Source organism: Drosophila eugracilis, unplaced genomic scaffold (assembly GCF_018153835.1).
Source record: "Drosophila eugracilis isolate 14026-0451.02 unplaced genomic scaffold, ASM1815383v1 contig_2149, whole genome shotgun sequence".
Lineage (NCBI taxonomy): Eukaryota > Metazoa > Arthropoda > Insecta > Diptera > Drosophilidae > Drosophila > Drosophila eugracilis.
This window is the reverse complement of record NW_024573032.1, coordinates 153,903-168,624: the sequence shown is the minus strand read 5'-3', so window position 1 is coordinate 168,624 and position 14,722 is coordinate 153,903.

Sequence of the window (14,722 nt, the reverse complement as noted above, 5' to 3'; positions counted from 1 at the left end):
TTTTGCATTTTTGGTTTTTCGGGTTTGGTGGGCGTTAGAGTGGGCGTGACTTCATCGGGAAAAACAATTCGCATTGGGAGCATCATAGAAACCTACATGCTTAATCCGAACTTTCTATCCCTTATAGTTACCAAGATATCAGCTTTTCTAGAAAATCCGAAAACCGTCTTTTGAGCCTTGTGGGCGTATAGGTGGGTGTGGCCGGATAGTAGTACTACTATAAGATGGGCTGCCATCTAAAGATTATACTTTCTGAATTTCAACTTTCTAACTGCAATAGTTCCTGAGATTTCAGCAATATTAGTTTTTTGCGATTTGTGGGCGTTAGAGTGGGCGTGGCAGGATGCTGTAATAAACTTGCGCTGTCCCGGGACCTCAAGAATCTTCATGCTTAATCTCAACTTTGTATCTGCTATAGTTCCTGAGATCTCAGCGTTCATACGGACGGACGGACGGACGGACGGACGGACGGACGGACAGACGGACATGGCTCAATCGACTTCGCTATTGATCCTGATCAAGAATATATATACATTATAGGGTCGCAAAAGCTTCTTTCTATCTGTTACATACTTTTCAACGAATCTAGTATACCCTTTTACTCTACGAGTAACGGGTATAATAAACTAGAAGAATTGAAGCCGTTCAAAGAAATGGATTATCTGTATAGGAGCCAACTGGAATGGAAACTGTAAGGAATTCTAAAAAGTCTGAACGAGTAGAGTAGGAGTGATGGGATGGCGCGGAGGTGTTGGTAAATAAAAAAGGTGTCGCACATTAAGTGGCATTACCAAGCACTGCGTGGGTATTTTTTTAAATGCACTGCATTTTATAATTCCATAAAATATTGTAAAATTGAGCGGAACCGTCTCAATTAGAAGTGTCGGTAGTCGCGCTGCGCGCTTCGCTTCTGAAGCTGGACATAGTCTTTTGAAACTGAAAGTAATATTTGCCAGGTCCCCAAGCCACTCCAAAGGTTTCAGTTACGTCTGAGTCAGCCAATAATAGCATAACAGTGCCATCAGATGCGGAGATCTCTGGGAAGTTTGAAAACCACTTTGCCAATTCAAAACCTCCCTCTTGCAAAAGCAGTGAACTTCATCACTTCCGGCGCCTGTCAACATCGTCAACATAGAAAACGTTCTGAATGACCCAAGCAGCATTTGAATACTTAGCTTGCGCCATCTTTCCAAGCTGCATTTAAGCTGGCGATGTTCCATATGTAACGGTATTTAACTTGAAGATCTAAAGAGACTCAAAAGGATCCCCCCTCCACACTATGAGCTGGAAGTTTCGGTTAGCTTCGACGACCATCACTTGGCGGTATATCTTTTTAATGTCCGCTGCAAGGGCAAACTTGTGAAATCTGTACCGAATCAGAGTATAGCTCTTCTTGAACAGTGGGGCCTACCATCAAGATGTCATTCAACGCAACCTGCGTCGATGTGAGGTTTGATGCAACGAATACCACTCTCAACTTGGTTGAGGTGCTTTGAGGCCGCAGCACGCATTGTTGCGGAATGAAATAGTGTGGGCCATCTGGAATTTTATCATCAGAAGAGGACATGTGGCCCATTGATACATATTCCTACATGAAATCCAGATACATTTTCTTTAAAGAAGAATCTTTTGACAAGCGACCAAGATCTACGTTTCGCAACTACATGCGACGAACAAAGAGTATTCGGGTTCAATTTGAACAGCAGTCGAACCGAAAATCTCTCAGACGACAGTCTTTGAGTGTTTTTCTCAAAGTGTTGTTCACAAAGTTGCTGCTCAGGAGTATGGACTTTAGCCCCGCGAGCTCATACCCACGTCCTCTCTTTTAATTTGTAGTCTCTCAGCGAGCTCATCGGTCACAAAATTTACTTGTGAACCAGAGTCGAGCAACGCTCGCCATCACAAATTCGCCACATTTTGTTAATACGCTCACGATAGCTGTGGCAAGAATAACTCTATCCGATACAGTCGCATGCAAAACGTGCGAAGCGGATGGAGACTCTTGTGTGAGCGCGGGCTGAGGAGGAGCCGGCAACGCGAGATTTGTATTAGCAGAGTATCTGTGCCACAATATGTGGTGAGAAGATTTGCACACCCTGCACCTGTTCGACTTGCATTGTGTGACCCTTGCGAAGGCAGTTATTGCATAACGTTCCTGTTCCTTGTTTATATGTTCGGTTATTTTCTCGAATCTTATGTGAGTCTCATTTTGGAAAATACCGTTTATTTCGGAATCTTCGTGTAAGGCTTCCAGGTCTTTATCAATCCTCGCTTCGTCGTTGGCGTCCATGTTTCCTGAAACTATTTTTACTATGTGGTAAATGTGTCGTTTGTTTGCAATATGGCCCTCCTTAATTTTTGTTTCTGTTGTCTCGTAGTGCGTAAAGTTACCCCGCCATCTCGTAAAACCTTGTGTTTACTAAATCGAGGTGTAATTTTATTAATCCTATTTTCTTTGCGAAAGATGGAAGTACCAGCCGCTAAATCTGAGGGATCTGTCCTGTTCTCGTTAAGGCGGTCCGTTCGTTTTCTTGTAGCCTCCTCCATGTGTTGTTTCAAAGTAGGGTATAGTGTAGTTTGGAATTCGTTCAACTTTAGTAAGTAGTCGTGTTTGTTATCAAATTTACTTGTTTTCTTAAAAATGTGAGTGCTACCACTAAAGAGTTCGAATGGGGTTAGATTTGTACTACTTTAGTACTTTAGTAAATCGCATTGTTATAGGTTTTTAATGTTTCGGAAAGTATCTCGTCATGCTCCAAGGTTAGTTTTAATTCCTTCCTTTTGCTCAGAATTATTCTATAGATTTCTGTTAGAGTGGAATGCAAACGTTCCACCGTTTAGTTGCTACTCGACTGTTGGAAAAAAATAACTTGTAGTTCTATTTCATATTCTGTCAGAAAGTCTTTAGAAACGGCTCTAGAAAACTCTGCTCCTTGATCAAGTATTATCTCTTTGGGTATTTCAAATTTGCTAAAGAAAGTTTTGAAAGCTTTAACAACAAGAATGGAATTTCTGTTGGACAGAGGTACATAGATTTCTCTTTTTAGGTGTTGGTACATCTCTATGATTATTGTTAGAGTGGTCAAATTAAAGGTTTCGTAAGCGTCAATAGGTTCGCGTAGAAAAATTAGACATCTGTGAAACTTATATAGCTGGGAGTCTCCGAAATATTTGAGGTAAGCTTCTTGTATTACCAAATTTCGTAAGTCGAATAAATGGCCAAAGGCTTGTTTGGTGTTAAAATGGATATCAAATTATCTGTCGCTTTTTCTACGTTATAGGATGGTTCTGTAATACGTGTCCGTTTTTTATTTTGAAATGGGGTGCTTATGGGGTGCTGATTTCTAATATAACCTTTGCGTTGAATTTGTTAAGCGTTTTTTTGCTAATGGAATATCGGCTAAAATACCAGGGTCAACGTTATTTACAAATGTGTTCACACATTTTGAGAGCCTTTTTTGTAAACAATGTCATAGTCATAGTCGGAGAGTGTTAACTTCCAACGCAGGAGTTTCGGGTTTTGGCCCTTGATATTTTGTAACCATGTTAAGGGTTTATGATCAGTAAGGATTTTGAATTTTTTGCCATACAAATATGGACGAAAGTACTTAACTAACATCTCCTTTTATATTGTTAAATACGGGTTTCAGCCTCATTCAAGGTTCTACGCATGAAACATATCGGTCTGTCGGACCCGTCTAGGCCCTGCGACAGAACGGCGTCTAAGGCAAAGTTACTTCAGTCTGTGGTAAGGGTAAATGGCTTTTGGAAATTTGGGTGTTGTAGAATCGGGTTGTTTGTTAGAAGGGTTTTGTAAATTTCGAACGCCTCTATAAATTCTGCATATATACTGACGGATTTGTTACCTTTAAGTTGTCGGGAAATAGGCTTCGTTATTTTAGCGAAGTCTTTAATAAATTTCCTATTGTACCCCAAAAGGCCTGAAAAGGATTTTATTTGTTTAGTCATTTTGGGGCAGGAATATTTTTTACTGCTGCTATTTTGTCGTGGCTTGGTTCAATACCATCCTGAGTTATTACGTGCCACAAGAAATCAATTTCTTTTCCTAAGAACTTAGACTTGGTGATCTGGATTTTCAAAATGGCTTGACGAATCTCTGAAATTCAGAGCTTATGTCCGCTAAATGTTTCTGGAGAGAGGCAGAGAATATTATTATGTCATCAAGATAGACCAAGCAGATGTCTTCTACTAGTTCCCCTAGTACATTATCCATAACTATCTGGATTGTGGCTGGGGCGTTTTTTAATCCAAACGGCATTCTTGTGAATTCGTAGTGTCCGTTCTCTATTGAAAAAGCTGTTTTGGCCATGTCTCTGGGGTCCATCTGAATCTGGCGAAACCCGCTGGATAAATCTATGGTGGAAAAATATTTTTCCCTGCCAATGTTGTCTTGTTTTTCCTCGTCATTCAAATGGTCCGTAAGGATATGCTCACTAAGCTTTCCCATTGACATTGCAAGCAACTATAGAAAACAACAGAATAATTCATTCCGTATAAGGTAAAAAACATGTCGAAATTATTCATTCAACCCCCAACCAACTTGAAATAGAAATTACAGAAAAAAATTAAAAGCTCAGGAAACACCTCAAAAAACCCACTCAAACTAATACAAGGCTTACAAAAGTTTTCAGGTAGTAGACAGAGCTTGGTAAAAAAAATAAATAAATAAACGCCGTTGAGGCGGACCTGGGGACAACGGTCTTATAGAGGGGAGAGTAGTCCAAGAGGACAACCTAATATAGATTAAAACAAGAAGAAACGAGTAACGGATATAACAAGAGAAAACGCTATAGTCGAGTGCCGCGACTATAAGATAACGGGTATATTATAGTTGCGGCACTCGACTGTTTTACACAATTTTAAAATATTAATTTTGCTAATGGAAATTCACAAGGCGCCACCTATTGTCAAAGAAAGCATGTTGAGTAACTGATAGTGGCGTCACTGGCCATGCGAGGCCTTATAGCCTAAATTTCTTCATAAATAGCGAAATAATATTCCGAATGAAAAAATCTTTGGTAAATCGATACATATTGACAAAAATATGTTATACAAGGTCCTACGAAGACATACACTATAATAGTATGGACGCAACAGTTTTTCGCGGTTTGTGGGCGTGGTCGGATAAAAACTAGGGCAAATTGCATTGTCATCTCTTAAATACGAATTCTTAAGCACAACTTTCCAGATCTTATAGTACCCGAGAAAAAAATTCGCATTTGGGGCATCATTAAAACCTACATGATTATTCCGAACTTTTTATTACTGGGTGAGAGTGGGTGTGGCCGGATACCAACATAAGATGCGCTGGCATCTTATGTTTATACATACTAGCTCTAATAGTTCCTGAGATTTCAGCGATTTTAGTTTTTCGCTAGTTGTGGGCGTTAGAGTAGGCGTGGCTGAAACAAACTTGCGCTGCGTACGGACCTCAAGAATCTTCATGTTTTATCTCAATTTCCAATATCTTATAATTCCTGAGATCTCAGCGTTCACACGGACAGGTTCACGGAAATGGTTCAATCGTCTTTGCTATTGATACTGATCAAGAATATATATACTTTATATGGTCGGAAACGACACCTTCTACCTGTTACATACTTTTCAACGAACCCGACTTAGTGACTTTTTACACGCTGATTACATACCTGTCTCCGACTTCGAAAAAACACACCTTAGACATGGTCTTAGTATTAACATATAGGATCCGCACTAAAAGTAATAGCAGGGACTCCAGACCTTCAAGACTGGGAACAAATAAAATTCAGAAAATTGCAATTAATACATGCTGAAAAAAATCAGATGACATATTTAGCAAGATTCAAACTCAATTTAATCTTCTGTCGCATCACGTAAACTCTATTAGCAAGTCAGACGAGATAAACTCCGAGCACCTTTATGAGACAGTTCTTGCAAAAAATAGATTAGTAATAACTGAATTGGAAAACTTAATTTCATCCATAACTTTAGAAAGAGCAAAAACTTAAATTTGTTAAGTCCGGTCATTTTAGACAACATTGATGTGAGAGGGATAACGAATGAACACCTTACAAAAGTTAGTGTGGCTGACGCGCTGGCAGTGTCAAAAGTAACAAGAGGAAACGCTATAGTCGAGTGCCGCGACTATAAGATACCCGTTACTGTTTTACACAATTTTAAAATATTAATTTTGCTAGTGGAAATTCACAAGGCGCCACCTATTGTCAGAGGAAGTATGTTGAGTATGCTTATAGTGACGTCACTGCCCATGTGGAGCCTTATAACCTTAATTTCTTCATAAATAGCGAAATAATTTTCCGATTTGAAAAATCTTTTGTAAGTCGATAGATATTAACAGAAATAAGTCACACAAGGTCAAACGAAGGCATTCATAATAATATTATAGACTCCACAGTTTTCCGCGGTTTGTGGGCGTTAGAGTGGGCGTGGCCGGATGCAACTTCGTGGCAAGTTGCAGAGGCATCTCCTAAATACGTGCTCTTAAGCAAAATTGTGTAGCTTTTATAGTTTTCGAGATTTTTGCATTTTTGGTTTTTCGGGTTTTGTGGGCGTTAGAGTGGGCGTGGCGTGATTGGAAAAAAACAATTCGCATTGGGAGCATTATAGAAACATACATGCTTGATCCGAACTTTCTATCTCTTATAGTTACCGAGATATCAGCTTTTCTAGAAAATCCGAAAACCGTCTTTTGAGCCTTGTTGGCGTATGGGTGGGTGTGGCCGGATAGTAGTACCACTATAAGATGCGCTGCCATCTAAAGATTATACTTTTTGAATTTCAACTTTCTAACTGCAATAGTTCCTGAGATTTCAGCAATTTTAGTTTTTTGCGATTTGTGCGCGTTAGAGTGGGCGAGGCAGGATGCTGTAATAAACTTGCGCTGTCCCGGGACCTCAAGAATCTTCATGCTTAATCTCAGCTTTGTATCTGCTATAGTTCCTGAGATCTCAGCGTTCATACGGACGGACGGACGGACGGACGGACGGACGGACGGACGGACAGACGGACATGGCTCAATCGACTTCGCTATTGATCCTGATCAAGAATATATATACTTTATAGGGTCGCAAAAGCTTCCTTCTATCTGTTACATACTTTTCAACGAATCTAGTATACCCTTTTACTCTACGAGTAACGGGTATAAAAATATTTCGAAATAATAACCTTTTGTATTTTCTAGTTAAGTTACCAAAACCAAAAGTAGTGTGCAAGAAATTACTGATTTATCACGTTCAGCACAATAACGTAATATTATCATATGCATGACGTCAGCCGTAACTCCTTCCCCCTTAACTCGGAACGATGGCCATAGGGAAGGTATGGCGGGAGTGACGGGTCCACAGGTGGGGGTTGAAAAATTATCCTCCTTCTGCTAATGGTCCAAGCAACGGCTGTAATCCGGATTGATAACGCGACGAGCATGTATAAGATTGACAGGTAAGTGATGGCACGTTCCTCTATGCTGGTTATCCAGGTTGCTGAGATGTAGTACTTGAAGGCTTATGTGTTCGTCTATTGGGTTCGTCGTCAAATTCTGGATGTGTGGCAGGTTTATTTCAATGTCGTCGATTATTGTAGCGGCGGCCTCGACGTATTTGGCCCTATGGCGGAGATAGAGCAATTATCATATCTTATAAGCATGGATCCACTGAATATCTTACTCGAGATGCGATAAGAGATGATGTTCAAATTTTCCACGTTGAGGACACCATCATTCCCTTTATAGGGGAGTCCTCTTTGTATTGTGCTGCAGGTAGCTTCCTTGTCGTCCAGAAGCTTGTGGAGGCATTCAGTGATATTCCATGTTGAAGGAGTTTCGCAGACATGTGTATCACCCACTTATATACAAGGTGTATCTATAATCTTAATTTCTACATCATTCTTAATGATAACATATGGTACGTCTACAGTGTCTAAAGTGTTTTGTTAAGTGGTAATGCAATTAGGGGGTACAAATTGTAAGATTGTTGTGACAGAATTGGAATTTTTATATTGAATATGAGTGTTTTGTTACCAGTGGTGGATTCTAATGAAAGCACATTATATACCTAGAGTTCTAGTTCAACTTCTCCTTTTTGATCTGTTAGAAAGGTTCTTATCTTTTCCATTTCGACTGAATTTACTAAACATTTTGGGACAATTTTTAATTTGCCAAATAATAAGCTTTCTGCAATATTAGTTATAAAGTAAGTATATGTCTTACTTGGAATAGCTTCCGCTGTAGAGTTAGTTTGAGATCCTCGAACCATCCACCATCCAAAGTTACGCTAACGATCCGTTGAGTTGTTCCCAAGGTAAATCTGAAAAAATTACTTCATAGGTGTGAATGTACAAGTCTTTCAAGTATGTTTAAGTGTCGTGAGTAGTTCAATTTCATATTTTGTCAGAAAGTCTTTAGAAACGGCTCTTGAAAACTCTGCTCCTTGATCAAGTATTATCTCTTTGGGTATTCCAAATTGGCTAAAGAAAGTTTTGAAAGCTTTAACAACAAGACTGGAATTTCTGTTGGACAGAGGTACATAGATTTCTCTTTTTAGGTGTTGGTACATCTCTATGATTATTATTAGAGTGGTGGGTTCTTATCAAATTAAAGGTTTCGTCAGCGTCAATAGGTTCGTGTAGAAAAATTAGACATCTGTGAAACTTATACAGCTGGGAGTCTGCGAAATATTTGAGGTAAGCTTCTTGTATTACCTAGAAAATTTCGTAGGTCGAATAAATGGCCAAAGGCTTGTTTGGTGTTAAAATGGATATCAAATTATCTGTCGCTTTTTCTACGTTATAGGATGGTTCTGTAATACGTGTCCGTTTTTTATTTTGAAATGGGGTGCTGATTTCTAATATAACCTTTGCGTTGAATTTGTTAAGCGTTTTTTTGCCAATGGAATATCGGCTAAAATACCAGGGTCAACGTTATTTACAAATGTGTTCACACATTTTGAGAGCCTTTTTTGTAAACAATGTCATAGTCATAGTCGGAGAGTGTTAACTTCCAACGCAGGAGTTTCGGGTTTTGGCCCTTGATATTTTGTAACCATGTTAAGGGTTTATGATCAGTAAGGATTTTGAATTTTTTGCCATACAAATATGGACGAAAGTACTTAACTAACATCTCCTTTTATATAGTTAAATACGGGTTTCAGCCTCATTCAAGGTTCTACTCATGAAACATATCGGTCTGTCGGACCCGTCTAGGCCCTGCGACAGAACGGCGTCTAAGGCAAAGTTACTTCAGTCTGTGGTAAGGGTAAATGGCTTTTGGAAATAATCGGGTTGTTTGTTAGAAGGGTTTTGCAAATTTCGAACGCCTCTATAAATTCTGCATCTATACTGACGGATTTGTTACCTTTAAGTTGTCGGGAAATAGGCTTCGTTATTTTAGCGAAGTCTTTAATAAATTTCCTTTTTTATTTGTTTAGTCATTTTGGGGCAGGAATATTTTTTACTGATGCTATTTTGTCGGGGCTTGGTTCAATACCATCCTGAGTTATTACGTGCCACAAGAAATCAATTTCTTTTCCTAAGAACTTAGACTTGGTGATCTGGATTTTCAAAATGGCTTGACGAATCTCTGAAATACAGAGCTTATGTCCGCTAAATGTTTCTGGAGAGAGGCAGAGAATATTATTATGTCGTCAAGATAGACCAAGCAGATGTCTTCTACTAGTTCCCCTATTACATTATCCATAACTATCTGGATTGTGGCTAGGGCGTTTTTTAATCCAAACGGCATTCTTGTGAATTCGTAGTGTCTGTTCTCCATTGAAAAAGCTGTTTTGGCCATGTCTCTGGGGTCCATCTGAATCTGGCGAAACCCGCTGGATAAATCTATGGTGGAAAAATATTTTTCCCTGCCAATGTTGTCTTGTTTTTCCTCATCATTCAAATGGTCCGTAAGCATATGCTCACTAAGTTTTCCCATTGACATTGCAAGCAACTATAGAAAACAACAGAATAATTCATTCCGTATAAGGTAAAAAACCTGTCGAAATTATTCATTCAACCCCCAACAAACTTGAAATAGAAATTACAGAAAAAAATTAAAAGCTCAGGAAAAACCTCAAAAAACCCACTCAAACTAATACAAGGCTTACAAAAGTTTTCAGGTAGTAGACAGAGTTTGGTTAAAAAAAAATAAATAAATAAACGGCTAGGATACAAGCTATCCCCACTTTGTTCCAAGGAAACCGTTGAGGCGGACCTGGAGACAACGGTCTTATAGAGGAGAGAGTAGTCCAAGAGGACAACCTAATATAGATTAAAACAAGAAGAAACGAGTAACGGATATAACAAGAGAAAACGCTATAGTCGAGTGCCGCGACTATAAGATAACGGGTATATTATAGTTGCGGCACTCGACTGTTTTACACAATTTTAAAATATTAATTTTGCTAATGGAAATTCACAAGGCGCCACCTATTGTCAAAGAAAGCATGTGAGGCCTTATAGCCTAAATTTCTTCATAAATAGCGAAATAATGTTCCGAATTAAAAAATCTTTGGTAAATCGATACATATTGACAAAAATATGTTATACAAGGTCCTACGAAGACATACACTATAATAGTATGGACGCAACAGTTTTTCGCGGTTTGTGGGCGTGGTCGGATAAAAACTAGGGGCAAGTTGCAGTGTCATCTCTTAAATACGAATTCTTAAGCACAACTTTCCAGATCTTATAGTTCCCGAGATTTTCGCATTTTTGGTTTTCCGGGTTTTGTGGGCGTTAGAGTGGGCGTGGATGGATGGGAAAAAAACAATTTGCATTACATGTTTAATCCGAACTTTCTATCTCTTATAGTTACCGAGATATCAGCTTTTCTAGAAAATCCGAAAACCGTCTTTTGAGCCTTGTGGGCGTATGTCTGGGTGTGTACCACTATAAGATGCGCTGCAATCTAAAGATTATACTTTCTGAATTTTAACTTTCTAGCTCCAATAATTCCTGAGATTTCAGCAATTTAATTTTGTGCGATTTGTGGAGACCTCAAGAAACTTCATGGTTAATCTCAATTTTGTATCTCCTATAGTTCCTGAGATCTCAGCGTTCATACGGACAGACGGACAGACATATGGACATGGCTCATCCGTCTTCGCTATTCATCCTGATCAAGAATATATATACTTTATAGGGTCGGAAACGCTTCCTTCTACCTGTTACATATTTTTCAACGAATCTAGTATACCCTTTTAGTCTACGAGTAACGGGTATAAAAGGCTAACGCAAAACTTAAAAGGGCCGTCAGGATAGCTAAAAGAGCTTCCCACTAAAACATATTCACTGCATTTGCAACCCCATGGAAATTACCGACCAAACCGAAATCGCAAACACATTCGGTCAAACCTGGTCAGAGCAAGCAGATGACAACAACTTTTCACCCCAACTCCGCCTCAATAAACAACTCCTGAATACAGTCCCCACATTCCAACCTTCGAACCCAGCCCTAGAAATTGAATCGAACATTTCCAATATAGAATTCTCATACGCACTGAACTAAGAGGCAACACCACAGGCCTCGACCAAATTTCCTACTCCATGATCAAAAACATTCCTATCACAGTAAAACTTAGAATTGTCAACCACTTTAACAACATCTTCTCCTTCCACATCCCGCAATCACTTAAACTTAGCCTCGTCCTTCCCGTAGTTAAACCCAACAAACCCAAAACAGAAGTCTCCTCGTATAGACCCATTTCCCTAAACCCGTGCTTATCTAAAGTTCTTTACAAAATTATGGCCAAGAGGTTGTGGTGGTTCGTTTTAAATAACGATCTCATACACAACAGCCAATTCGGATTCAAAAGAGGTAAATCTGTACTAGACAGTCTACTCTACGTAGACCACCTAGCTTCCTAGCACTTAGGCCCAAAAATCACCAATTCATCAAGAACTTTATGACTAACAGGAAAATCATCGTCAAGTCTGGGAAATGCCTCTCAAACATATTCCCGCTTGACAATGGTATCCCACAAGGCTCGCCCATTTCCGTAATCCTATTCCTAATTGCCTACAATTCCCTCTCCAACATCCTCTCTATCCCTAAACAAATTAAGTTCTGCGCCTAAGCTGACGACTTCCACCTCCTTATTCAACACAACAAGCGTAAATATCCTACATCCAACCTCTTTTCCCTTTTTAACCGCATTGACGAATGGTGCTTCCAATCAGGCTCCATTCTCTCCGTAAAAATATGTCAACTCATCCACATCTGCCGCAAACAAAACTGCAAAGCCACGATAATCTTAGGTGGCTCCACTATTCCGAGCACCAATACCCTCAAAATATTAGGCCTTACTATTAACCACAGATACAACTTGACCACTCGCATCAACAAACTGAAATCTGACCTCACAAAAGCAAGTACCTCTCCTCCCTCAAATACAACACTAATACAGCAACTAGTGACCAAAATTGACTTCTTCTCCCTCCCCATTTATGGTCGCGCATCCAAATCCCAGCTTAACCGCCTAAAATCCTCTCTTAACTCCGCAATAAGAGCAGCCCTGGCTGCATTCCGCTCTACGCTAGCCAACAAATTACTGGTTGAGTCGGGCATCAATACCATCGAACACAAAAGAGACTTCCTTACCGGCAAGCTCTCCCAGTCAAAAGACACCCCCCTAAAAACTTTCACAAGACCCCAAAAACGAAACTATAGATATCGCAGCACCATAGACCTAATCCTAAAAATCTGTAACTCCCATTCTATCCCAACCATCCCAATAAAAAAGTTACCCTCCAAAAAATTCAAATGCTCAACGTCATCAAAGCCACAAATACCTCCCTCCCTTCCAACAACTCTTCCTTTCCCTCAAATCATCCTATCCTAATCACAACTTCATCTACACAGATGGCTCCAAATCCGACGGTATAACCACCTACAGCATTACAACCGAGCGCGAAACCATAAAAACAGGCCTCCTACCTATCTTCTCCTCGGTACTATCGAGCGAGATTATAGCCATCCAGGAAGCCATAGTCATCTGTGCCAAGCTGTCAGCCAAGCATACCATCTGTACAGACTCCCTTTCCTCAGTTACCGCGATCTTTAACCACGATAACTATTCTCACTATCCAACCCTAGCTCGCAATATGATCACCCAACACTTCCCAAAAATCAAACTTATCTGGATCCCCAGTCACATGGGCATTGCAGGTAACGAAAAAGCTCTCTCTGCAGCAAAACATGCCGCCAAATTCCCCTTGACCTACACCCCTAACCTAAGCCCCTGTTATCCATCCCATTTCCTGAAATCTCTCCTACATGCAATACCTCCGTTTGGTATCAAGAAATACTCAAGTTGTCAACGTCTACCCAGCCCCTCAAAAACTCCCTGCTAAACAGAAGAGAACAAACCATCATCACCCGCCTCAGACTAGGACACTCATTCTTAACAAACGCCCCCTACCTCGACAGAACAAGGAGCAACGTGGAGCAACACCTCCCAGATTGACATCCACCACATTATTTGCTCCTGCCACTCTCTTTCTACGCAAAGATACTTATTCCTCAATAATCCTGATCCAATCACCACCATAGCTAACCCCACAGATACAAACTCCCTAAACATCCTCAAATTCCTAAACAACTCCCATATCACCTCCCAAATCTAAATAAGTCAAATTTTTTGTAAATAAAATGTAAATAGTAATCCCTAGCAATATCTTGTATATACTCATAAGTCAAACATTCACAAGCCATATTCTAACTTAAGCTGAGCTGAAGGCCCTAGCTGCAATTGCTCCTAGCCATTTGTTAGCTCTTGGTTTTAACTAATTGTTAGCCTTAGATAAATAAATAAATAAATAAAAAATAAATCTCAAGCCGCCAATAAAATTTGTGCAGTTTATGGACCCGATACAGTTTCCATTTTCACCGACGATGGTATCAACGTTTTCGTTCTGGTGTAGAGGTGGTCGAAGATGCGCCACGCTCCGGAAGGCCGTCGAAAATTGCGATACAATCGTTGAATTGGTCGAAAGAGACCGGCATAGTAGCACCCGTAACCGTAACGTAAGATCGCCAAACGATCGTGGTCGAAAAGCGGTGAAGCGGCCCAGACGGTGGCCAGGCCTGGATTAACGGCCAGGAAGGTTCTTCTGTGTGTTTGGTGGGATTGGCAGGGAATAATCCACTATCAGCTGCTCCCGAATTGTCTTCCACCAGGACAACGCCAGGCCACACACATCTTTAGTGACGCGCCAAAAGCTCCGGGAGCTCGGATGGGAGGTTCTTTTGCATCCACCGTATAGTCCGGAACTCGCACCAAGTGATTACCACCTGTTTCTGTCCATGGCGAACGCGCTTGGTAGTCTGAAGTTGGCCACAAGAAAGTCCTGTGAAAATTGGATCTCCGAATTTTTTGCCAATAGGGAAGCGAGCTTCTATGAGAGGGGCATTATGAAGTTGGCATCTCATTGGGAACGCGTCATCGAACAAAATGGCGCATATTTGACTTGAATCGCATTATTGTAACCAATTTTTTGAACAATTGAAAATTCGCATTAGACTTACGTATCAGCGAAATCAGGTACGGAAACGTAACAGCGTAACCGAACAGCTTAAATATTTCGACAGCCCTAATGTGAATTTCACAAATATCGATAAAAATAGTAGTCCAAAACTCAGTGAAAGTAGAATTTAGGAAAATTATTGAATTTAACATTTAAGTACTAGAATTTTTATGAAAGTAACGAGCCC